General features: G+C 38.7%; 1 long non-coding RNA gene across 3 annotated transcripts; it reads left to right on the forward strand.

Moving 5' to 3' along the window:
- The first annotated feature begins 390 nt into the window (after positions 1-390).
- On the forward strand, positions 391-25280 carry LOC107969949 (uncharacterized). 3 transcript variants are annotated; one of them, XR_008541197.1, is made up of 4 exons: positions 391-829; positions 1518-1635; positions 16152-16325; positions 20526-25280. It is a non-coding gene; the product is annotated as an uncharacterized LOC107969949 (long non-coding RNA). The 3 variants fall into 3 exon arrangements; XR_008541198.1 differs by having other exon boundaries at positions 16156-16325; XR_001712131.3 differs by lacking the exons at positions 16152-16325; positions 20526-25280 and having other exon boundaries at positions 1518-1690.

Raw genomic sequence — 25280 nt, forward strand, 5'->3', positions numbered from 1 at the left:
AACTAAGAAAACTGGGGTTGAGACATGGGGAGAGGGAAGCTGTAGACTATAGACTGTAGTCAGAGGCTGAGACTCAGGGCAGGATGCAGGTGAGAGTGGAGAGGCTTTCCTTGGGAGAGGAACATGGGAAATAAGTCTCCATGAAAGGGCCTTGGAGCAGGAGCCAGAACCCAATCACCATCCCTTCACCAATCACCATCCCTTCACCCCATCCCTTCATGCCCAGGCCCTCTCTGCCGGGCTCACTCCCTGGTAACCTGGCTTTTATCAACCCCCTCTTCCTGGCTGGCCAATCCCCAGCTCCACTCCATGTGGGTCACAATCTGACCATTGTGACCTAATGCTCCCCCACCCCACTTGTGATTCCATCACCGGAATTTCTTCTCAAGTGGCCTCTGATCCAGAGAGACACACCCAGCAGCAGCCCTTGACTCCCTCCACCCTTGCTTCCCTCTCAACCATCTCACCTCCATCTGTCCAGTGGAGCCAGATGTCCCACCTTCTTGGGAGAAATTAATTGAGGCTCATTTCCAGGACAGAGGGGCAAGCTGGGTCTGAGGAGCCAAGCAGAAAAACTTCCCAAAATCACTGGGTAGGGAGGGGTCAGAGACTTACTGCTGCCCCAGCTGTTCTGACTCTGCCCCCAGCTTTTGGCCCCACCCTTTTAAAGCACCTTCAGAGGTTCCCAATGTTGACAGTAAACAAGTCTCCACTGTCCTGGCCATCTCTGCTGTGTTCACCCTACTCCTGATCTTTCTGGCTGCTCAGGGACTGACAGCCAAGATGTGAGGCTGTGATGAGCAGGAACAGGGAGGCCTGGAGCCCCCAGGTGAGTGGAGTGGCTTGGCTTTAGGGAAGAGCAGCCTAGGTATGTGGATATGGATGGAAGAGGCTCTGAAATTTGGGATCTGAACTTGGGGATCAAGGCAGCAGTTCTTTCTTTATAGGAACTTCCTATTAAAAAACATTTTTTAATTTTTTTAATAAAAACAGGAAAGAGCCTTATAGGAAAGGGCTCAGTACTGTAGCCCAGGCTCTCAAAAATGATCAGTATAACTTAAGGTTTCTATGCCCAGTTACTTTTCCTATTTTAGTATAATAAAATAAAATATCTGACTCACTAGAGGAAATGCATAAAATGTGTACTCGAAGCACAAAGATAATTAATTAAAGAATCCCAGCATAGCCATCATTTGTCTTAAGAAACAGAGCAGTATTTACCTTAGCCTTCTTCTGTGGGCCCCCACCCCCTATATCAAAAAACCACCTCCTCGGTAGCCATTATGCTGAATTTTATGTTTATTTATCAATTGCTATTCTTTGTAGCTTGACTTCAACTTTCTGTACTCTTAAACAATATATTGAATAGTTTTGCATGTCCGTAAATTGTAAATATGGCTTTACAGTATATTATTCTCTGGGTCTTTTTTTGTGGTGCCGTATCTTGCTCCCACTGATGAACCTCCTGAATGTCTGTCATTCTCACCTATGTCTCTCCCTTTCTACCCTTCTTCTAGCCATTGTCATCACTTCCCTGATCTGCCTAAATTCTGCCCAGCAGTCTGTGAAAATGGTTTGCTGATGACATATGTAAGGACTTTAACTCCCCTCAAGCAATTCTGCTCATCTCAAAGGGTAAAACATTGGCTCACTCCTAATGCAATAAATGACACATAAGGTCACAATTCAATGGTACTCTCCTTGGATACTGCTTCTGATGTGAACATCAAACTTACACTTGCTTCCTACACACTAACATATCTTGTATATTTGGAGTAGAAATTAGAGAAGTACATACAGGGATTTAAAATATAAAACAGTTTTTTAAATTACCATTTCAATCTCGCTGCTTGTTATTGGTCTGTTCAGGGTATCTAATTCTTCCTGTTGTAAGATAGGAGGGTTATATCATTCCAAGGAGTTAACCACCTCCTCTAGGTTTTCTAGTTCATGCGCATGAAAGTGTTCATTGTAGCCTTGAATGATCTTTTGTATTTCTGTGGTGTCAGTTGTAATATCTCCCATTTCATTTCTGATTGAGTTTATTGGGATTTTCTGTCTTCTTGGTTAATTTTGCTAATGTTCAATCAATTTTATTTATCTATTTTATTTATTAAGCTGGTTTCAAGAACAAGCTTTCTGTTTCATTTATCTTTTGTATTGTTTTTCATTGTTATTTCAATTTCATTTAGTTCTGCACTGATCTTGTTTATTTCCTTTTTCTTGCTGGCTTTGGGTTTGGTTTGTTCTTGTTTCTCCAGTTCTTTGAGGTGTGAACTTAGGTTGTCCGTTTATGCTCTTTCGGATTTTTTGATGTTGGCATTTAGAGCTATGAACTTGCCTCTTAGCACTGCCTTTGCTGTATCCCAGAGGTTTTGATAGGTTGTGTCACTATTTGCATTCAGTTTGAAGAATTTTTTAATTCCCATCTTGATTTCATACTTGACCCAATGATCATTTAGGAGCAGGTTATTTAATTTCCATGTATTTTCATGGTTTTGAAGGTTCCTTTCGGAGTGGATTTCCAGTTTTATTCCCCTGTGGTCTGATAGAGTACTTTATATAATTTCAATTCCCTTAAATTTACTGAGGCTCATTTTGTGGCCTATCATATGGTCTATCTTAGAGAAAGTTCCATATGCTGATGATTATAATGTATATTCTGTGGTTGTTGGGTAGAATGTTCTATAAATATCTGTTAAGTCCATTTGTTCTAGGGTATAGTTTAAATCCATTGTTTCTTTGCTAACTTTCTGTCTTGATGACCTGTCTAGTGTCGTCAGTGGAGTATTGAAGTCCCCCACTATTATTGTTTTGCTGTCTATTTCATTTGTTAGATCTAGTAGTAATTGTTTTATAAACTTGGGAGCTCCAGTGTTAGGTGCATATATATTTAGGATTGTGATATTTCCTGTTGAACAGGCCTTTTATCATTATATAATGTCTCCCTTTGTCTTTCTTAACTGCTATTGCTTTAAAGTTTCTTTTGTCTGATATAAGAATAGCTACTCTTCCTCGCTTTTGGTCTCCATCTGCATGGAATCTCTTTTCCACCCCTTTACCTTAAGTTAATGTGAGTCCTTAAGTGTTAGGTGAGTCGCTTTTTTTTAATTTTTTAATTTTTATTATTATTATTATTATACTTTAAGTTTTAGGGTACATGTGCACAATGTGCAGGTTTGTTACATATGTATACATGTGCCATGCTGGTGTGCTGCACCCATTAACTCGTCATTTAGCATTAGGTATGTCTCCTAATGCTATCCCTCCCCCCTCCCCCCACCCCACAACAGTCCCCAGAGTGTGATGTTCCCCTTCCTGTGTCCATGTGTTCTCATTGTTCAGTTCCCACCTATGAGTGAGAACATGTGGTGTTTGCTTTTTTGTCCTTGCAATACTTTACTGAGAATAATGATTTCCAATTTCATCCATGTCCCTACAAAGGACATGAACTCCTCATTTTTTATGGCTGCATAGTATTCCATGGTGTATATGTGCCACATTTTCTTAATCCAGTCTATCATTGTTGGACATTTGGGTTGGTTCCAAGTCTTTGCTATTGTGACTAGTGCCACAATAAACATACGTGTGCATGTGTCTTTATAGCAGCATGATTTATAGTCCTTTGGGTATATACCCAGTAATGGGATGGCTGGGTCAAATGGTATTTCTAGTTCTAGATCCCTGAGGAATCGCCACACTGACTTCCACAATGGTTGAACTAGTTTACAGTCCCACCAACAGTATAAAAGTGTTCCTATTTCTCCACATCCTCTCCAGCACCTGTTGTTTCCTGACTTTTTAATGATTGCCATTCTAACTGGTGTGAGATGGTATCTCACTGTGGTTTTGATTTGCATTTCTCTGATGAGGTGAGTCTCTTGAAGGCAGCAAATAGCTGGTGAATTCTTATCCATTCTGCAATTCTGTATCTTTTAAGTGGAGCATTTAGGCCATCTAAATTAAATATTAGTATTGAAATGTGAGATACTGTTCCATTCATAGTGCTATTTGTTGTACGTATATGCAATTCTCATCAAAATACCACCATCATTCTTCACAGAACTACAAAATCAATTCTAAAATTTATATGGAAGCAAAAAAGAGCCTGCATAACCAAAGCAAAAAGAACAAATCTGGAGGCATCACATTACCTGATTTCAAACTATACTATAAGGCCATAGTCACCAAAATATCATGGTACTGATATAAAGCTAGGCACATAGACCAATGGAACAGAACAGAGAACCCAGAAATAAACCCAAATACTTACAGCCAACTGATCTTTGACAAAGCAAACAAAGACATAAAGTGCGGGAAAGGACACCCTATTCAACAAACGGTGCTGGGATAATTGGCAAGCCACATGTAGGAGAATGAAACTGGATCATCATCTCTTACCTTATACAAAAATCAACTCAAGATGGATCAAGGACTTAAATCTAAGATGTGAAACTATAAAAATTCCAGCAGATGACATCAGAAAAACTCTTCTAGATATTAGCTTAGGCAAGGATTTCATGACCAAGAACCAAACAGCAAATGCAATATAAAAAAAGATAAGCAACTGGGACTTGATTAAACTAAAGAGCTTTTGCATAGCAAAAGGAACAATCAGCAGAGTAAACAGAAAACTGACAGAGTGGGAGAAAATCTTCACAATCAATACATCTGGCAAACAACTAATATCCAGAATCTAAAATGAACTCAAACAAATTAGCAAGAAGTAAACAAACAATCCCATCAAAAAGTGGGATAAGGACATGCATAGACAATTCTCAAAAGAAGACATACAAATGGCCAACAAACATATAAAAAATGCTCAACATCACTAATGATCAGGGAAATGCAAATCAAAACCACAAAGTGATACTACTTCACTCCTCCAAGAATGACCATCATCAAAAAATTAAAAAAAAAAAAAAGATGTTGGCATGGATGCAATGAAAAGGGAACACTTCTACACTGCTTGTGGGAATGTAAACTAGTACAACCACTATGAAAAACAGTATGGAGATTCCTTAAGGAACTAAAAGTAGAACTACTATTTGATATAGCTATCCCATTACTGAGTATCTACCCAGAAGAAAAGAAGCCATTATACAAAAAAGATACTTGCTCATGCATGTTTATAACAGCACAATTCACAATTGTAAAAATGTGGGACCAATCCAAATGCCCATCAATCAATGAGTGAATAAAGAAACTGTGGTGTATAGATATGTGTGTATATATATATATGTGTGTATATACATATATATGTATATACATATATATATGCTACAGTTTCTGTGGCACATACACACACACAATGGAATACTACTCAGCCATAAAAAGAAATGAATTAATGGTATTTGAAGCAAACTGAAAGAGATTGGAGACTATTATTCTCAGTGAAGTAAGTCAGGAATGGAAAACCAAACATCGCATTTTCTCACTCATGAGTGGGAGCTAAGCTATGAGGATACAAAGGCATAAGAATGACACAATGGACTTTAGGAACTCAAGGGAAAAAGGTGGGAAGGGGGTGAGGGAGAAAAAACTACTAATTGGGTGCATTGTACACTGCTCTCACGTGATAGGTGCACCAAAATCTCAGAAATCACCAATAAAAAACTTACCCATGTAACCAAACATCACCTGTCCCCCAATAACCTACGGAAACAAAAAATTTTAAAAGTAATAAATAAAACTGTCTGCTCTTCAGTAAGTTGTGTTTGCATTAAGAGAATATCTAGAAACCACCTAAGGGAAGCAAGCATAGGCCACTTGGAAGAAGTTTCAAGAAGGAGAGCTGACCCCAGCTTTGTACGCTGGCAGCACAAGGAGCCCTCAGTAAGTGTTACCCTTCCTTATCATGTGCTAAATGTTTAAGGCTTTGAGTCAGACAACTTCAAGATTGGTGATCTCTGTCAACCTCATGGCTTTGTCTAGAGGGTCAAGTGAGAAAAGCAACAACGAGTTGGTGCATTTTTCAAGAGTCATGCAAGTAGCGTTGTCTTCCCTCTCTCTTTAGGCTTTGATGCTTTAGTCTTTACATTTACTGTAACACTTATCATGATCTGTTGTTTATTCAAGTTATTTAGGCTGATGCTTCTAAAGCTAACTGTATTAAGGACCATTTTTAAAATTTCCAGTCCTTTTCAAGTAAATATTTTTGTAAAAGAAAAATTTTTTAAAATTACTGAAAAGAGGAAATGCAAAAATTATACACATTAGAAGTCAAAAGTGTTTACTGATAAATTTAGAAAATGTAAAACTAAATTTAAATACATATATCAGGACAGATATATGGAAGAAAAATAATTTCAGAAACTGTATTTGGTGTTTGCTGAATGTGTGCATTGGGGAATGAGTGTGGAAAAGAGCAACTCAAGCTGTGTTTTTCCTCTCTTCTCTCAACAACAACAATCAACACAGAAGACTTCTGCCACCAAATATGTGCAGGTTTCTCTCCATACCCCAAGCTAGCAATTGATTCTGCAGTGGAAACCACCTGGGTGTCTCCAATTTAATTTAGTTCTGACACTATCTACCTGGGGATAGCCTCAGAAACCACAGGTTGAGGGCTCAGTCCCACAAGAACACCCCCTTCTTCTAAGCAGTTGAAACTCCACACCTCCAGAACTTCTCACTGACTGGCTTCAAGTTGTGTTTCCCACAAACCCCTGTTTGAGTTTGACTAATTTGCTAGAGCAGTTCACAGAACACAAGGAAATACTCATGTTAATCAATGTATAACAAAGGATGTTTTAAAGGATCCAAATGAAAAATCAGATGAAGAGATATATACTGTGAGGTCTGGAAGAGCACAGGAGCTCCTGTCCCCATGGAGTTGGGGTGTGTCACCCTCCGGGCACATGGACAAGTTCTCCTTAACCTGCCTGTCAGCCTCCACATGTTCAGCTCTCCAGAAGCTCTACACACCCTGTCCTCTTAGGCATTTTATGAGGACTCCATTGGATAGGCATGATTGATATATGTGTAGAAATGTGATTGGATCAAAGGGTATGATCTATAATATCTATTATAATGCTGATAGACTAAGTGGGGAAACCCAGCAAGGCCTCTGTCTATTCAGATTCTTTTTGGCATCTCCGTGCAGCATTCCTACCTCCAGGGTATAGCAGGACCCTTTTTTTTTTTTTTTTTTTTTTTGAGACGGAGTCTCGCTCTGTCGCCCAGGCTGGAGTGCAGTGGCGCGATCTCGGCTCACTGCAAGCTCCGCCTCCCGGGTTCACGCCATTCTCCTGCCTCAGCCTCCCGAGTAGCTGGGACTACAGGCGCCCACTACCACGCCCGGCTAATTTCTTTTTTGTATTTTTTAGTAGAGAAGGACCCTTTCTTAAAGGAGGATCTTATGGCCCATAATCAGAGAGGTGGGGGAAGATTAGAGAGGCCAGGGAAGGTCAGAAAGAGAGATGATATTTTCTGAGGCCTGCTCCTGAAACTTAAAATGCTCCAACATTACAACAGAAGACTATGAAAGTTATGAGCCAACAACCATGGATAAAAAAGTATGTATATGTATATGTATATATATGTATATCTCACAAGTGGTTAATAGAGAAAATTGCTACTGTTATTGTCACTTTTGTCCTTCAATAACTATATTTGAAGTAAAATTTTGACTGAAATAAGAATTGAGTTTTTGAGCCATTTCAGCCATCTCATGACAATAATTTTTTTAGCCTTAATCCAAAATGAAACAAGTGATGTGTTTTCAAAATGTATCTTCAGTCCTTCAGCAAGAATCAGTTACGTAATTTTCCTGTACGATTACAATTAAAAATAAATATTTTTAAAACTGTAATTGGTAATTAATATTTAACATATTTATGGAACAAGTGTGATATTTTCTTACATGCATAGAATATGTAATGGTCCAGTCAGGGTCTTTAGGGTAACCATTACCTCAAGTATTTGTGATATTCCATGTTTATCATTTCAAGTCTTCATGTGATTTTTGAAATATGCAATACATTGTTAACGATAATCACTCTACTCTGCTATTGAACATTAGAACCTATTCCTTTTATCTAACTGTATGTTTGTGCTCATTAACTACCTTCTGTTCATCTCCCTGCACCCTTGCCACACACACTCTTCTCAGCCTCTGATATCAATCAATCTATTCGCTACTTCCATGAGATTAATTTTGTTAGCTCCCACGTATATGTGATGACATGCAATATTTGTCTTTCTGTGCCTGGCCTACTTCACTTAACATAATGACCTCCAGTTCCATTCATGCTGCTGCAAATGACATGATTTATGCTTTTTATGGCTGAATTATATCCCTTTGTGTATAGACATTACATTTTCTTTATCCATTGGTTTATTGATGAACACTTAGGTTGATTCCATACCTTTGCTATTGTGAATAATGCTGCAATAAACATGGGGGTGCAGATATCTTATTGAAATATTGATTTTATTTCCTTTAGATAAGTACCAAGTAGTGCAATTTCTGCATAATATGGGTAGTTGTATTTTTAGTTTTTACTCATTTATATTCCCAAAAATAGTGTATACAAGTTTTCTTTTCTCTACATCCTCAACGGCATCTGATATTTTTTGTCTTTTTAATAATAGTCATTCTAACTGAGGTTAAGATGATATCTAAATTATCTTTCAATGAAAGGAATGAGATCTGGATATATGAATATTAGTCATGGACCTTCTTTTGACAGAAAAACATCAAAGTGTTATATAAATTTGTAAGGCTTTTGATGATAAATTTTGGCAGGTGTCCAATATCAAGACCACCAACTACTTTATTAATATGTGTCATTAAGTCATGGAACTTTTCTGCAGAAACAGTATTTTTCCAAGCTTCTAACTTGGGATTTTGCTCTTCGACCTCATCAGCCATGGAAAAACATGTTGAATTTTTTCTTCGCAAAGCAATATTAAGACCATTGAAATGACTAAAAATATTAGACAAATGAGAAAGACTGGTTGTCCTATTCCATATTAGGTCAGTATCAAATTGGTTGCTTAACTTGGAAACACTGAGTTCATTCCATAGTTCAAATATTCTCCACCAAATCTTTCCCCTCAATGAAAATGTACCTCCACATACATTAACAGTTGTTTTTAACCAGCTTCCACATTATTGTCTACGAAAAATTTTGAATTAAAATTATTACCATTTATGGGATGCATATGTTTTACTATTTCTGTAATCACAATGTTTAGTTCAACTAGATTTTTTGCTTTTATACAAATAACAAGAATTTCTCAAGCTTCTAAGTCTGGCTAATTATTCCAGAACATGGCCCTACTGTGCTCAACAATTACATAGCTCCTTCCATTTGTAACTCACCACATGAATTTGACAACATTCTCCTGCTCTGTATCCCATTCAATAAAGCAATTCCGTTTGCTGAGACACAGTCAAATTGCACTAAAAGTTTTGAAACACTTGATCTCAACCATTGTATTAATCATATCCCAGGCCAGTAGGTAAATATTCACCATGTATTAGTGGCCCACAGACCACATCAGAGTTCATGCTGGTCCTAGGACAAGAGTCAAGCACACCCGGCTTTCACCAGCTACTGGTAGCTGTCACTCAGGTAATGCACAGCTGAACAGAACCCAGTTCTCTCTCTTGCCTAGGTCCCCATCAATACATTAGTTCTGAATGATGCTGTGAATCTCTCTCAATACAAGGTCATAATCCTAACCCAGATGATTCCAAGATGGTGCTTCTTTCCCCACCACGATAACCTTTCTGCAACATCCTTGACCATTCTCACCATTATTTCTATTTCCCCTCTAAGAACATGTGGGTATATCTGGATCCCATTCATGTCATATGTGAACTGAGGACAGCTTGAGGACATTCAGTGTCAAGCCCTCTCTTCTTATGCCTTTATCACTGTGACATTTTCTCCTCCCAGGATCCCAAATGGGAAATAGGTCTTGAAAGGGATATCAGACACATGTCTGACCATGCGTCTCACCATTACATCAGTCTTTGGCCACTGTAGGAGCACCATTGCCCATCACCATATTAAAAGTGGCCACCTGCAGAGTCTTCCTTCCTTAGAGTGCATGCATACAAAAAAGATACTTGCTTACGCATGTTTATAGCAGCACAATTGCAATTTCAAAAATGTGGAACCAACCCAGATGCCCATCAATCAACAAGCGGATAAAGATACTGTCATATATATATATATATATATATATATATATATATATATATATATATATAGGAATACTACTAAGCCATAAAAAGGAATGAATTAATAGCATTCACAGCAAACTGGATGAGACTGGAGAACATTATTCTAAGTGAAGTAACTCAGAAATGGAAAACCAAACATCAGTTATGAGCTCCCACTCATAAATGGAGCTAAGCTATGAGGATGCAAAGGCATAAGAATGATACAGTGGACTTTGGGGACACAAGGGGAAAGGATGGAACAGGGATGAGGGATAGGAGACTGCAGATTGGAAGATGCATGCACCAAAATCTCACAGATGACCACTAAAGAAATTACTTGTGTAACCAAATACCACCTCTTCCCCAAAAACATGTGGAAATAAAAACTTTTAAAAAGACATCCATTATTGTCATTTCATTCAATTGAATACCATTTATACATATAATTTTGTATTTTAAGCAAGTTAGGGAATCAATGGTAACTTATTTATGTTTAGTTGTAAACTTGTTTATAAGTATATAAATACAATATTGGAAACTTGTAAGTATGTTTACTATCTGACCCTTCACAGAAAGTCATGGACCCCTGCACTGGATGGTCCATTACAACTTCCATATTCTAGTTTTTCAAAATCCTTTTCTGCTGCCATTCTTACTAAGGGAAATTTGAGTCGATGGCAGGAAAACAAAAAACAAGTGAATTTTTACCATGACTGCAGAGATTTTCCTAAGGCAACTTTCCATTCCAGAAACTCCACCTGTGGTCATGGAAAAGGGCCTTTGCTCTGGCAGACCCCAGTCACTCATTGGAAATGCTCCTTCAACAAGCTCCACATTAGCTCCCCTGGATTTTACAGGCTCAAACAATTATATCATAGTGTCTCTGACAGTAAGCCAGCTTTTAAAATCAGTCCCGTAACTAATGCTGAGTGGAAAGAGAAGCTGAGCTCAGTAAGTAGTATTTCTCACTCTTTGTTATGAACCGTGTGTCCTTTCATTTTTTAATATTAATTATGTATGGCAATTGTTTTCTATATTATAGATTATTGTGAAAGGCTCCAGGCTTTTAAGAGAAACATTTGAACATATAGCTGCCAGAAGCACTTTGAGATTAAAGTAGGGCTGGTGGAGATAGAGGTCCCTAAGCTCTCATTAAATGACAGCCTTTCAGAGAATTATCATTCTTCATCTTATGTCTTGGTCTAAGCAGCAGAGTCTCGTTACGGGGAAGTTTATAATAGATTAAATTTACAACTGTTACATCAGTGCCTAATATGGTGCTAGGCATATAGTAGACACTCATTAAATGTCTGTTGGATGAATGAGTGGTCTGTGATGGGTGCTTTCCATTGAATCTCAGCCCTCTGGAAACTTTAAATGTAAGAAAAAGTACTGCTGTGGGCATTTGGTAATGAGCGTCTGGACAGCAGCATGAAAAAGTCCAGACATAAATGAGCAGCGAGTTACCACACTTAGAGACCTGCACAGGGGCCACGGGGTGTGGGTCTGGAGGGCTGCAGGGGTGCACAACAAATAATGAATGACTAGCTTCACTGGAGTCTTATTTATGCTCAGTTGGTGACATTAGCTTCAGGTAAACTATCTTGTCTTCTTTAACCCTGTGGGCAGCCCTACTAAGTACTTACTATATGAATTTTCTCATGGCTTTTGGTTTTCGCTTCTCTTCAATTCCCTAACAAGGATTTAAATAGAATCAAGACATCATTATATAAACCTTCTTGTATGGCAGTCAAAGGGACTTTCCAAGTTAACAAATAACTATTTTTTCCAAAAAATGCATAAGTAAAAGCTGATTCATGAATTCGCTATTTATTCTTCATTCTTGATATTTGTTGCTTTCTTTTGTTGTGCAATATCTAATATTTACTGAAAGACATGAATGCTACAATGAAAACATATTTACATGTTATGCATCTTGAGAAATAAAACATTTTCAATCCATGCGAAGTCCCATGCGGTCTTACTCTTGATTATATAGCTCTTTCTCCCAGCTAGAGATAACAACTACCTTGACTTTGGAGTTATAATTCCTATGTGTCTCTTTATACTTTTCTTTATATATATTCATCCCTTAAAATATATAGTATTGTTTACAAACTTATGGTCTTCATGTAGCTGGTATCATAATTTGGATATTCTTTTGCAAATTATTTCATTAATATTACATTTTTGAAGTTTAGCCTTACTGATACATGTGGCTCTTGTTTAGTATTTCATTGTATGAATATAACATGATATTTTCATCCATTTCACTTTTGATTAATATTTAGGTTCTTTGCACATTTTTATTCCTATTACAAACAACATGTTAATGAACATTCATATACAAGTCTCTTTGTGGACATTGCAAGAGTTTCTCTAAAGTTGGAAATTAATAATAACAACATTTATACTACTACTACTGATAAAATCTGCAACTTATTAAAAGCTAAAAATGTTACTTCTAAGTATTTTACATATATCAAATCACTTTATCCTTACATCAATGCTGTAAGAGAGATAAAATTATTATCACCATTTTACAGATATAGAAAACATAAGTGGGAAATTGCTGGATGATATGCAAATTTTCAATTTTACCAAATATATCAAATAATTCTTCAATGGTTTCAAACAGTTTCCACTCTCATTAATGGTATATAAATATTAATATGTATTTTTGCAGCACTTGATCATGTCAGGTTTTCAAAATTTGAAAACATTTATAAAGATAAATAATATATATTCATGTATTATTTGTGTAAATGCTCAGAAAAGAGAGAAAGACAGAGATATCAAAATAAATTCTTTCTTAGGCATGGTGGAAAAGGAAGGAGATCACAAAGTTTGGGAGATGAGAACACAGTAAAATACCCTTAAGAGAGTCCAAAACATTATTAATCACCTGGCACATGCCTGTGCAAGGAGTGAAGGCATACAACTACAAAGTCTTTGTTTTCTCAACGCTTAAGGGGCTACTGAACACACTAACAGGAAAAGTCTGAATGAAAAATCCGAGGATAGAAAATCCCATCACCTCATTCAATGCTTTCCCAGCTTGAACATTATAATTTCTCAGTGAGTGCTGTATGTGCTCTGAATACTTTCACGTTTTCCTTTTAGTTGTGGGTCATAAAGGAGCAGGTTTTACCTCCTTTAGTTGGGAAATAGCACAGAGAAAGCTCAGCACTTTTTTAAAACCTAAAATGTTCACTTTTCTCCAGCATGTATTAATTTTCTTGCATGTCCCATAAAAGGAAAGAATGTTTATTATGCATGCCTGATTGAGGGAGAGATATACTGAAATTGCGAAGACAGGAGATTAAGGATCTTTACAACCATGGTCACGTCAAATGAAAATAAAACTTTCCAGCCCATGGAGGCTGTGGGAAATGCCATTTTCCACTAACCAATATTAACACTTGAAGCACATAGGGACCTTAAAGTCCCACCAAATGGAAATTCCCACAGTGCAGGAAGTGGGCTTTATACCACAGGGACAGCTGATTCCCTCCTCATCAAAGAGACCCTCTGTGTTCAGCAGATTTCAGAAACTCTGGCATTTTTGTAAGGGAGTTATGCAAACATGCTTGACTAAGTAAAAGGGTAAGACCGGTTTTGCAAAGAAATAAAAAATCAGGCCATAAAATTTTAAGATATGCTCACAACAACAAAACTATATTTTAGTCACACACCCTATGGTTTTATGGGAAATGCCTTTCCCTACTGAAAACTTAGAGGTACTATCACCTCTATAAACTACTACCCCCTAATCCTCAAAGGGAGAATTTAAGAACTCTGAAAGTTCTGATCCTCTGTTGAATTTTATAGAAGAAGCTTTACAAGGCCATGAACCACCCCTTCTGATTCTCTAATTCTGGAGAAAACATCAACAGCAGCAACAAAAGATTCCTTCTTTTGTTTCTCAGTCCCACTGAGTTTGAAAAGGTCTCTGAGTTCTTCAAACATCAATCTGGATTACTTAGTGGACAAAATTTAAAAGATAAATAAATAAATAACTCTTCCTGGCATTTGAGTTATAAAGAGACACCCAGGTTTGGTGTCACTGTTATTGGTTAAATCCGCTCAGCTCAGGGAGGGAATGTATTCTCTTCCTCTTTCCTAAAACAAAGGAAACATATTTCATGTTGGATGCTTGGTTATGGAGGGATCAGTTTCCAAGTGATTTAGTGATTATAAGCCAGTCCTTATTCCCCCATGAAACTACTCGAAAGTTGACATTTGCCATGATATTCAAATGAAAGAGAAGAAAAAAAACAGTAGCTCATTTAGAAAATGCATTTCCCTTTGTCTATGTCTTAATAAAGCCATTGTGTCTATTCTCCATTAGGAGATCTGTGTCTGAGCTCTCCTAAATTACCTGAGATCTTAGACTGTAACACGTGACTTGAGAAGAGCCTCTTCCATTAAAGACTATGCCAACTAACAGAACTTCAGCTCATGATGTATTCAGAAGTCAATGTCTGAAGTCACTATATAATTTAGTTTCAAAAAAATGATTTTGAGAGGCATACTATTATTCAAGAGTGTGTTTATCCTGTGATAAGTTTCTGGAAGCATCATTTGATACTTTTCTTTTTACATGGAGTGGGAGGTTGAGGTCCAGAGATACATAAAAGAATAGGGAAGGTATGTGAAGTGCTGAAAACAAGGGAGAGAAAAAAACAGAGAGAGAATCAATGAGAAAGACAGCAATTGAACAGGTCTTAAAATGTCTCATTCCTCCCTAATAAATTAGCATATATAGGAAATCTCAGTTTTTTTAAGGAGCATGAAGGGTAGGGCATGAAGGGTGGATGGCTTAGCTTAGTCCATTTTCTGCCGTTGTAAAACAGTACCAGACTGGGTAATTTATAAAGAACAGAAGCTTATTTGGCTCATGGTTCCGGAGGCTGGGAAATCCAACATCTAGGGGCTACACAGTGAGGACCTTTTTGCTGTATCACAGCATGGCAGAAGGCAACACATGGTAAGGGACAGAGAGAGAAAAGGGAGATCAGACTGAGATAACTAACCCACTCCTGCAATAGTAAGCATTAACCCATTCATAGGGGCAAAGTTTTCATGATCTAGTCACCTCCTAATGGTCCCACCTGTTAATTGCATCACAATGTCAGTTAAATTTCAACAGGAGTTTTGGAGGGGACATTCAAACTATAGCAGTGGGAAGGAAGATTTCTGAACCTAAGGAAGCCCACAAGTGAGGCAACAAATCCAACTTCAAGAGTCAAAAATTAAAGCTAATATTGCTGGTTGTTGTCTTAGTTTGGCATCCCCTAGAGGCAGACCCTGATGCAGGGATTTGAGGACAATTAGCATATCTCTGAGGCAAAGGAAACACAAGTAGGACAGTGAGGAAGTGAGACACAGAAGGGAAATCAACCATAATGATAATAAAATCCAGCCAGCACTGGAGTGACTGGGACTCAGTCCCATCAGAGAATTCTGGGAGTTAGTGCAGAACAGATGCCTCAAAGGTCTTCCCTCTCTGGGGGTAAGAGAGCTGGGATACTCATTGACTGCTGCTTCTAGGGGTATTCATTTTGACACTTTCAGCACTGTCCATGAGCAGGCTCAGCCAGGCTTGCTTACCAGAGAAAGCCCCCAGGCACAGTGATATAGGCATTGGCAGCTGGAATCTATGAGTATACACTGAAGTGAGGGGAGGGAGGGTGGATGGGCACCAGCAGTGTCAGCTACAGTTGTGCCGGGCTAAATATAAAGAAAGGGTTCTGCAACTCCCACTTTGTATCATAACCCACAAAGCAGCTGACTTCCATGTTGCACAAGCTATTTTATAGATACATCACTTCATGTGACAGATTATGAAGCACAATTAATCAGGGGCCAACTGAATTTTAATACTGCCTCCTTTAATGACCTAGCAGGGCACAAAAGCTCTAGAAATACAAAGCTGCAGAGGATGGACGTGTTCTGCCTTTCATTTCTCAAGACAGATTTGCAATGATCAAGAGGCGTCCTGTGAATGCAGTTTGCAAAGGACTTAGGCACACAGCATCTCCTTTGTTCTCACCACAAGGCTGCCGGGTGTGCAGATGTGAGGATTATTTCAATGGTGAAGAGCATCCTGAGAGGTTACGTAGTTCAACTAATGTCACACCAAGAGGTATGGACTTGACCCACTTTCTTCTTTCTGTTTTCTTCTTCCCACCATACCTTGCTGCATTATAAGACTACTGCCAGTTCAGGGAAGATTTTAGCTAAAGTTAATTTAAGGCCTCCAAGAATATTTGAAAGTATGTGCTATATCTAAAAATATATAAAAATGATGATAAAATATAAAAGTTGTGTTTCAATTTCTGACACACTGGTAGTTATAATATACAGATACAATAATGACCAAATCTCTAATTTCTGTCATCTGAAGTTGATTCTAGAGCACTTACTATTTGGAGAGTATTAAATATAAAATGAGCCTGAACTCTTCCTTATGGCATCATTGCCACTGCATTTGGAGAGTCTTCTAGGTTCACAGATTTTTGACCCACTTTCTTTAGCAAAAGCTCAGGAAGTAAAGTCACACATTTACTCACATTGCACTCAAATGTGTGGAGAAAAGACAGCATCTTTATTTCTCTAAAATGGACTTTTGGCTTCTCATAAGTGCCATCTGCTGGATTATATGTGTATGTCCTTGTGAATGTACAAGTAGGTTCAGAGGCATTAGAATTCTCAAACCTTTTGGTTGAAGCCTAACATATTTAAAGGACTGTGCAAATGTCTTAAATATACATCTCCATGATTTTTCACAAAATAAAGACAGGGAGTCAGCACTCAGAGCAAGAAATAGAACATCATCAGCACAGCAAAACCACCACCCCCCTGCCATCTCTCTGTTACTATATCTTAGAGTGGGAGTAATTGACATAATCCAGTCTAGTAACCTAGGTCTGATTTAATATCTTAATCATGCATAAACTATTCATTATGTAAAACACCCAATCTGTCAGACTGTGCCACTCTCTCCCTTCTCTGCCCTCAGCAGGAGAGCATCTGGGCATTTGGACATGGAGGGTGAGGGGCACAAGCATCTCATGGTCAGGGAATGGGGGAGGAGCATCTCAGAGCTGCATCAGAGTTCATGCTGGTCCTAGGACAAGAGTCAAGCACACCCTGCTTTCACCAGCTGCTGGTAGCTTTCACTCAGGTAATGCACAGCTGAACAGAACCCAGTTCTTTCTCTTGACTGGGCCCCCATCAATACATTAGCTCCGAATGATGCTGTGAATCTCTCTCAGTACAAGTTCCTAATCCTAACCCAGATGATTCCAAGATGGTGCTTCTTTCCCCACCATGATAACCTTTCTGCAACATCCTTGACCATTCTCACCATTATTTCTATTTCCCCTCTTTAAGAACATGTGGGTATATCTGGATCCCATTCATGTCATATGTGAACTAAGGATAGCTTGAGGACATTCAGTGTCAAGCCCTCTCGTCTTATGCCTTTATCACTGTGACATTTTCTCCTCCCAGGATCCCAAATGGGAAATAGGTCTTGAAAGGGATATCAGACACATGTCTGACCATGCGTCTCACCATTACATCAGTCTTTGGCCACTGTAGGAGCACCATTGCCCATCGCCATATTAAAAGTGGCCACCTGCAGAAGCCCAAGAAACAGGCTGCAGCCCCAGTAATCTGGAGCTACTCTATACCTCTCTGGATGAACTTAACCTGCCACATTCCTAGGGGTAAGAACTTCAAGAACTGACATGTTCACTCCCTCCAATATCTGCCTTCCTTCCTCTTCTGACTTTGGATATGTAAAGTGATGATCTTCAGGCTTGGCTCTCATCTTTATTGTATTATAGCCTATCCTATCCCACTGAGCTTTTCTTTCTTCCACTGCATATCCAACCACTCCTCTCTTAGTGGTCCTAGACAGGAGGGGTCTTCTTTGCTGTAGAAGAAAGCCTGTGATCTCAGCCTGTAGGTGCAACTCTTAGTCTGCTCAATGGGGCCTACAGGAACCTTAGAAAATCTTTTCTCTCATAATAGAGGCTGACTCTCAAGATTCTTATTAAACAACAACAATTTTGCAAGTCATGTTGTTCTCTTTGGATTTCTGCTATAGCAATTCTAATGTCTCTTCATCCTCCCATCCCCTACTCTCCACTTCACCAATCTTCCCAAGGCAATGGATGCTTCAGGCTGACTATGGAGAAGGCAATATAGTTAAAAACAGAAAAGAGAAAAATGTGTCAATATGTCTCAAAATATTAATCCCAACATACACAAATAAAGTAGTAAGTTGCATGAAGAGTAATTTTAGCATTTCACCCAATATTCCTGCATTTATGCAGAACCATGCATTGTAACTAAAGAACTCTAATTTACTAGCTTCGGAAGCATTGAGTTAAGAAGATTTTTTTTAAAAGTCAGCAGACATTCATGTTTATATGATCCTTTATTGTTTAAAGATGTTTTCACATAAATGATCTCATTTGATCCTCACAAAATGAAGTAAGTTTTGCTGTCTTCATTTGGAGGCTGACAAAGGCTAAACTATTTGCCACCAGTGTATAGTGATATAGTGAGATCAGAAAATAATCTTTCATTTTGAAACATACCTTTCATGTAAGTCTGAAAGTAAAAACTGAAACTAGGAGTTTGAGCTAGACTCGTGGCTTTGAGAAGAACCTTCTTTGTGAACCACTTTCATCATGAGATGTAAATCAAATAGGAGCCCATTATCCTTTGGGAAACTCCGAATATTGTCAAAAGTCTCTAAATTCAAATGCATCAGAATGTTCTTAAAATGCGTACGGCATGGTTGTGGATGGTGCATCCTTGCAGAGGTTAATAAAAAGTGCAAAGTGATGTTTTCCTTCCTCTGGCAATAACCAGAGGCAGGACTTGGGGCTCTTTCACTCTGGAGAATATTAAAAACTTGGACTCTTTTCAGGACACAAATGTGAAAACCAGCAGGTTTTCAGTGTTCTAGCAGCTGTGCCCAAAGAGAAATCAGAGATAAATGGCAGCTGAGGAATTCTTTTAACAAGGAGAAGCTGGGATTGTATCTGTGAGCTTCTGTTTTGCACATTGTACTTACATTCCTTATGTTATTTTCAAGTACCAGCAGTGTCTAATTCATAGCCATTTTGGAATTGAGCTTAAAGGAATCTTCTTATCCACATTCTTTGGCAAAACAGACCAGAGAGAATAATTGTAGGAGATTGGTCAGGGTGGTGGGAGAAACTGCAGGAAAAACGCAAACCTTCTTGGAAGGCCATGGGGGTTTTGCAAAGCTTCGGGGAAGAATGAGCAGTTCTTACCCTGGGGCAAAGGGCGAGAAGTAGGTACAAAGGAATGCAGGGGAGTTTATCAGAATAGGTTGTTTACTCATATCTCCAGAAACCTGGCCTTTAATCATCCACACGCAATTACCCACAAGTGTATTGACTCAAGGCCTTTGTCATTAAATCTATACTGAATAAATGCCCGCAGTGCCAGCTGGTCAGGGCCACAGCTGCTGACTCTTTACAGTACCCTCTTTGGGGTCTGTGGGTGGCCCTGGTCTCTTAGCCCACTCTTTCACTAGATACCTGTGTCTGAGTGCATTTGTTCATCTGTCATTCAGCCAGGGTCTGTGGGTCAGACCTGGCAAATAATTATGGTGTGAAGAAGGGGTCAGAAGGCCCAGGAGCAGTGGCTCACACCTGTAATCCCAGCATTTTGGGAGGCCAAAGTGGGCAGATCACTTGAGGCCAGGAGTCCGAGACCAGCCTGGCCAACATGGTGAAACCCTGTCTCTACTAAAAATACAAAAATTAGCTGGTGAGGTGGTGCATTCCTGTAACCCCAGCTACTCAGGAGGCTGAGGCAGGAGAATTTCTTGAACCTGGGAGGCAGAGTGAGCCAAGATCGTACCACTACACTCCAGCCTGGGTGATGGGAATCTATCTCAAAAAAAAAAAAAAAAAAAAAGGAGGGGTCACGGACCTGAAGAAGGAGATAGATGGCGCCTCAGTCTGGAGCATGATGTGTTGAGGGCACAGATGGGCACATGGAACATTCCAGCACTCCTCAGGGTTCTCAGAATACCTGCTGACATCACAGAGGGGTCAGCTTGTAGACCACTGGACAGCAAAGGAAAGGGGACCTCTCATGCTGGAAATGGATTGGAAGCAGAATAAGTCGTTTTTTCAATAATTGTCTAGGCCATGTGTATTAGCCAAAAATAAATTTAAATCTGTAGTTAAATATTCTGTTTCTCACAGATATCCTTTAAAATACATTAAAGGATAGCATCATATTGTCCAAAATAATAAGTGGGTTTTGATGTCTTTTTCTCTGTTCGCAGGCCACCTCTCTTTGCCAGTCTTGACAAATAATTTCTTAGTGAAGCACCTATTTCAGGCTGAGCCACAAGATGTCAGCCTAAGTTTAGTCATTTTGAATTTTCCTGGCCCTTGAAACAACTACATTTTTTCACTTTTATGACCAAGAAAAAGTCTGAGAAGCTCACGACCCCTCAGGATTAGGTACAGAGACCACAGCAGCTGCTTGCCCTGGGAGCTCTTCATGCCTGTTCTCAGCCATCTTCAGTGAAGATTTCACAGGATAACCCAAACTGGCTCCTTTCTGTGACACCACCCAGGGAACTGCATTCCAAGTGTGGGTGTACACGGATCTCCACCGTTGGTCCTTGCTCTCTCTCCTGTCCCGTCCTTTCTCCCCTTCCTCAGTTATGCTCTGGGGCAGGTGAGTAATCCTGCGTGCCTTCGGAGATGTCCATTTGGGAATGAGATCCTACCTTTCCTTTTCCCAGGCACCCCCAGCCTTATGAGGGATTCCCATCACGTGGCTTTAGAGATGAGAAGGCATCTTTGTCATGAACTCTTGCTTCATCAGGTTGAAACTCACACTTCCTGTGAACCCCCCACTTCTCTCTATTCTTTCACATGCTGGGAAGGGGACTGCAGAGACCTTTTGGGATAGTACAGAGGATGTGTCTTCTCGTGGCCAGCCCAGGGCAGGGACTGGACCCAGTGGTTTGCAGCCCTTTTTAGAAGGTTGGCATTTAACTCACTTTGTCCTTAGGTTTGGTTCATTGTCATCAAGATGGAGCGATGATGAATGTCCTCCTCAACATCTTTTACATTTTACACTGATAACAGTTATTAGAAAGAACAAAGTTGGACTTGTGGATCAGTGTGCAGTACTAGAGAAAAGAGGAAAACTCTAACCTATTTTGAGTACTTACTATTTTTCATCTAATTGTCACAAGACAGTGAAGTTGCTATCACCTTCACTTGATAAATGAGGAAAATTTGAGCTCAGAAAGTATTCAGAAACTCGTTCAGGGTCTTAGAATGAATGAGTGAGACAGAAACACAAGTCTGTCTGATTCTAGAGTCCTGTTTTTTTCTTTCATTCTTTCCTTTTGAAAAAATTCCCTTTACTACTCCTGCATTTGATACAAAGTGGTATCTGGTAAATGGGCCTGAAAACTTTCTAAATAACTAGTTTTAAATAATCTCTGTGGAAATTTATACAAACAAAAAACTTCCTTGAAAAAGTATAAACTCTCTCTTCCAGTAGGCTACGACAGACTCTCAAATCATCCGTTTCAATCATTTAGAGCTGCCATGTGCCTTTGGCCTCCTGGTTAAAACTACATAGTCAGAATTGGAAATACAGGTAGCTATTAGTAGGAACAAAGACAGTGAATGTCCAGGACAGAACTGAGCTGCATTTCTAGGTTTGAATGGAACCAGTAATAAAAGTCCAAAATAAATGATCACCTCCACCATTCACTCTTCTATGATGGGTGTAATGTATTATTTTTTCTTTTTTAAAAAAAATTTTATTTTAGGTTCAGGGGTACATGTGCATGTCTGTTATATAGGTAAACTTGTGTCATGGGGGTTTATTGTACAGGTTATTTCTTAGCCCAGGTACTAAACCTAGTACCCAATAGTTATATTTTTCTGCTCCTCTCCCTTCTCCAACCCTTCACCCTCAGGTAGGCCCCAGTGTCTATTGTTCCCCTCTTTGTGTCAATGTGTTCTCATCATTTAGCTCCCTCTTTTACATGAGAACATGCAGAATTTGGTTTTCTATTCCTGTTAGTTTGCTAAGGATAATGGTCTCCAGCTCCATCTATGTTCCTGTGAAAGACATGGTCTCATTCTCTTTATGGCTGTATCATATTCCATGGTGCATACATACCACATTTTCTTTATCCAGTCTATCATTGAAGGGTATTTAAGTTGATTCCATATCTTGGCTATTGTGAATACTGCTGCGGTGAAATATGCATGCATGTGTCTTTATAATGGAACAATTTATATTCCTCTGGGTATATACCCAATAATGAGATTGCTTGGCCGAATAGTGGTTCTGGTTTTAGCCCTTTGAGGAATTGCCACACTGCTTTCCACAATGGTTGGACCAATTTACACTTCCACCAACAGTGTGTAAGCATTTCCTTTTCTCTGCAACCTCCTCAGCATCTGTTATTTTTTGACTTTTTAATAATAGCCATTTTGCCTAGTGTGAGATGGTATCTCATTGTGTTTTTTTTTCTTTACTTCAGTAGATTTTTGGGGGACAAGTAGTGTTTGGTTACATAACTAAGTTTCTTTAGTGGTGATTTCTGAGATTTTGGTGCATCCATTACCCGAGCAGTGTACACTGTATCCAATGTGTAGTCTTTTATCCCTCACCCTCTCCCACCCTGTCCCCCAAGTCCCCAAAGTCTGTTGTATCATTCTTATGTGTTTGCAACCTCATAGCTTAGCTTCCACTTACGATTGAGAATATCTGATGTTTGCTTTTCCATTCCTGAGTTACTGCACTTAAAATAATGGTTTCCAGTTTCATCCAGGTTGCTGTGAATGCCATTATTTTGTTCAATTTTATGTCTGAGTAGTATTCCATGGTATATAGATAGGTATAGATATAGACATATCACAATTTCTTTATCCAATCATTGATTGACGGGCATTTGGGCTGGTTTTACATTTTTGCAATTGGGAATTGTGCTGCTATAAACATGCATGAGCAAATATCTTTTTCATATAATGACTCATTTTCCTTTGTGTAGATACCCTGTAGTGGGATTGCTGGTTCAAATGGTAACTCTGCTTTTTAGTTCTTTAAGGAATATTTACACTGTTTTCCATAGTGTTTGTACTAGTTTACATTCCCATCAGCAGTGTAAAAGTGTTCCTTTTTCACCACATTCACTCCAACTTCTATTATTTTTTGATTTTTTTATTATGGCCATTCTTGCAGGAATAAGGTGATATCGCATTGTGGTTTTGATTTGCATTTCCCTGATCATTAGTGATATTGAGCATTTTTCATATGTTTGTTGGGCACTTGCATATCTTCTTCTGAGAATTATCTATTCATGTCCTTAGCCCACTTTTTGATGGAATTGTTTGTTTTATTCTTGCTTATTTGTTTGAGTTCCTTGTAGATTCTGGATATTAGTCCTTTGTGGGATGTATAGATTGGGAAGATTTTCTCACATTCTGTGGGTTGTCTGTTTACTCTGCTGATTGTTTCTTTTGTTGTGCAGAAGTCTTTTAGTTCAATTAAGTCCAACTATTTATCTTTGTTTTTGTTGCATTTGCTTTGGGGTTCTTGGTCATGAAGTCTTTGAATAAGCCAATGTCCAGAAGGGTGTTTCCAATGTTATCTTCTAGAATTTTTATGGTTTAAGGTCTTAGATTTAAGTCTTTCATCCATCTTGAGTTGATCTTTATATCCCGTGAGAGATGAGGATCCAGTTTCATTCTTCTACATGTGGCCTGTCAAGTATCTCAGTACCATTCATTGACTAGGGTGTCCTTCCCCTACTTCATGTTTATATTTGCTTTGTCAAAGATGAGTTGGTTGTAAGTATTTGCCTTTATTTCTGGGTTATCTATTATGTTTCATTGGTCTATGTGCCTATTATACCAGTACCATGCTGTTTTGGTGACTATGGTCTTACAGTATAGTTTGAAGTCAGGTAATGTGATGACTCCAGATTTGTTCTTTTTGCTTAGTCTTGCTTTGGCTATGCAGGCTTCTTTTTGGTGCCATGTGAATTTTAGAATTTTTTTTTCTAGTTCTGTGAAGAATGATAGTGGTATTTTGATGGGAATTGCATTGAATTTATAGATTGCTACTGGCAGTATGGTCATTTTCACAATATTGATTCTATTCATCCATGACCATGGGATATATTTCCATTTGTTTGTGTTATCTAAAATTTCTTTCAAAAGTATGTTGTAGTTTTCCTTGTAGAGGTCTTTCACCTCCTTGGTTAGGTATATTCCTAAGTATTTTTTTTCTGCAGCTATTGTAAAGGGGGTTGAGTTATTGATTTGATTCTCAGCTTGGTCGCTGTCGGTGTATAGAAGAGCTACTGATTTATGTACATTAATTTTGTATCATGAAGCCTGCTGAATTAATTTATCAGTTCTAGGAGCTTTTGGAAGGAGACTTTAGGGTTTTCCAGGTGTATGATCATATCATCAGCAAACAGTGACAGTTTGATTTCCTCTTTACTGGTTGGATGCCCTTTCTTTCTCTTGTCTGATTGCTTTTGCTAGGACTTCCAGTAATATGTTGAATTGAAGTGGTGAGAGTGGGCATCCTCATCTTGTCCGAGTTCTCAGGGGGAATGCTTTCAACTTTTCCCCATTCAGTATTATGTTGGCTGTGAGTCTGTCATAGATGGCTTTTATTACATTAAGGTATGCCCCTTCTATGCCGATTTTGCTGAGGGTTTTAATCATAGAGCAATGCTGGATTTTCTCAAATGCTTTTGCTGTGTCTATTGAGATGATCTTGTGATTTTAGTTTTTAATTCTGTTTATGTGGTATATCACATTTATTGGCTGTGTATGTTGAACATCCCTGCATCCCGGGTATGAAACCCACTTGATCATGGTGGATTATCTTTTTGGATATGCTGTTGGAGTCGGTTAGCTATTATTTTGTTAAGGATTCTTGCATCTGTACTCAACAGGTATATTAGTCTGTAGTTTTCTTTTTTTGTTATGTTCTTTCAGTATAATGTATTTTTTGAAGGAAAACATGAATAAACCAATGTTGT

This window comes from Pan troglodytes, chromosome 21 (genome assembly GCF_028858775.2).
Source record: "Pan troglodytes isolate AG18354 chromosome 21, NHGRI_mPanTro3-v2.0_pri, whole genome shotgun sequence".
Classification (NCBI taxonomy): Eukaryota; Metazoa; Chordata; class Mammalia; order Primates; family Hominidae; genus Pan; species Pan troglodytes.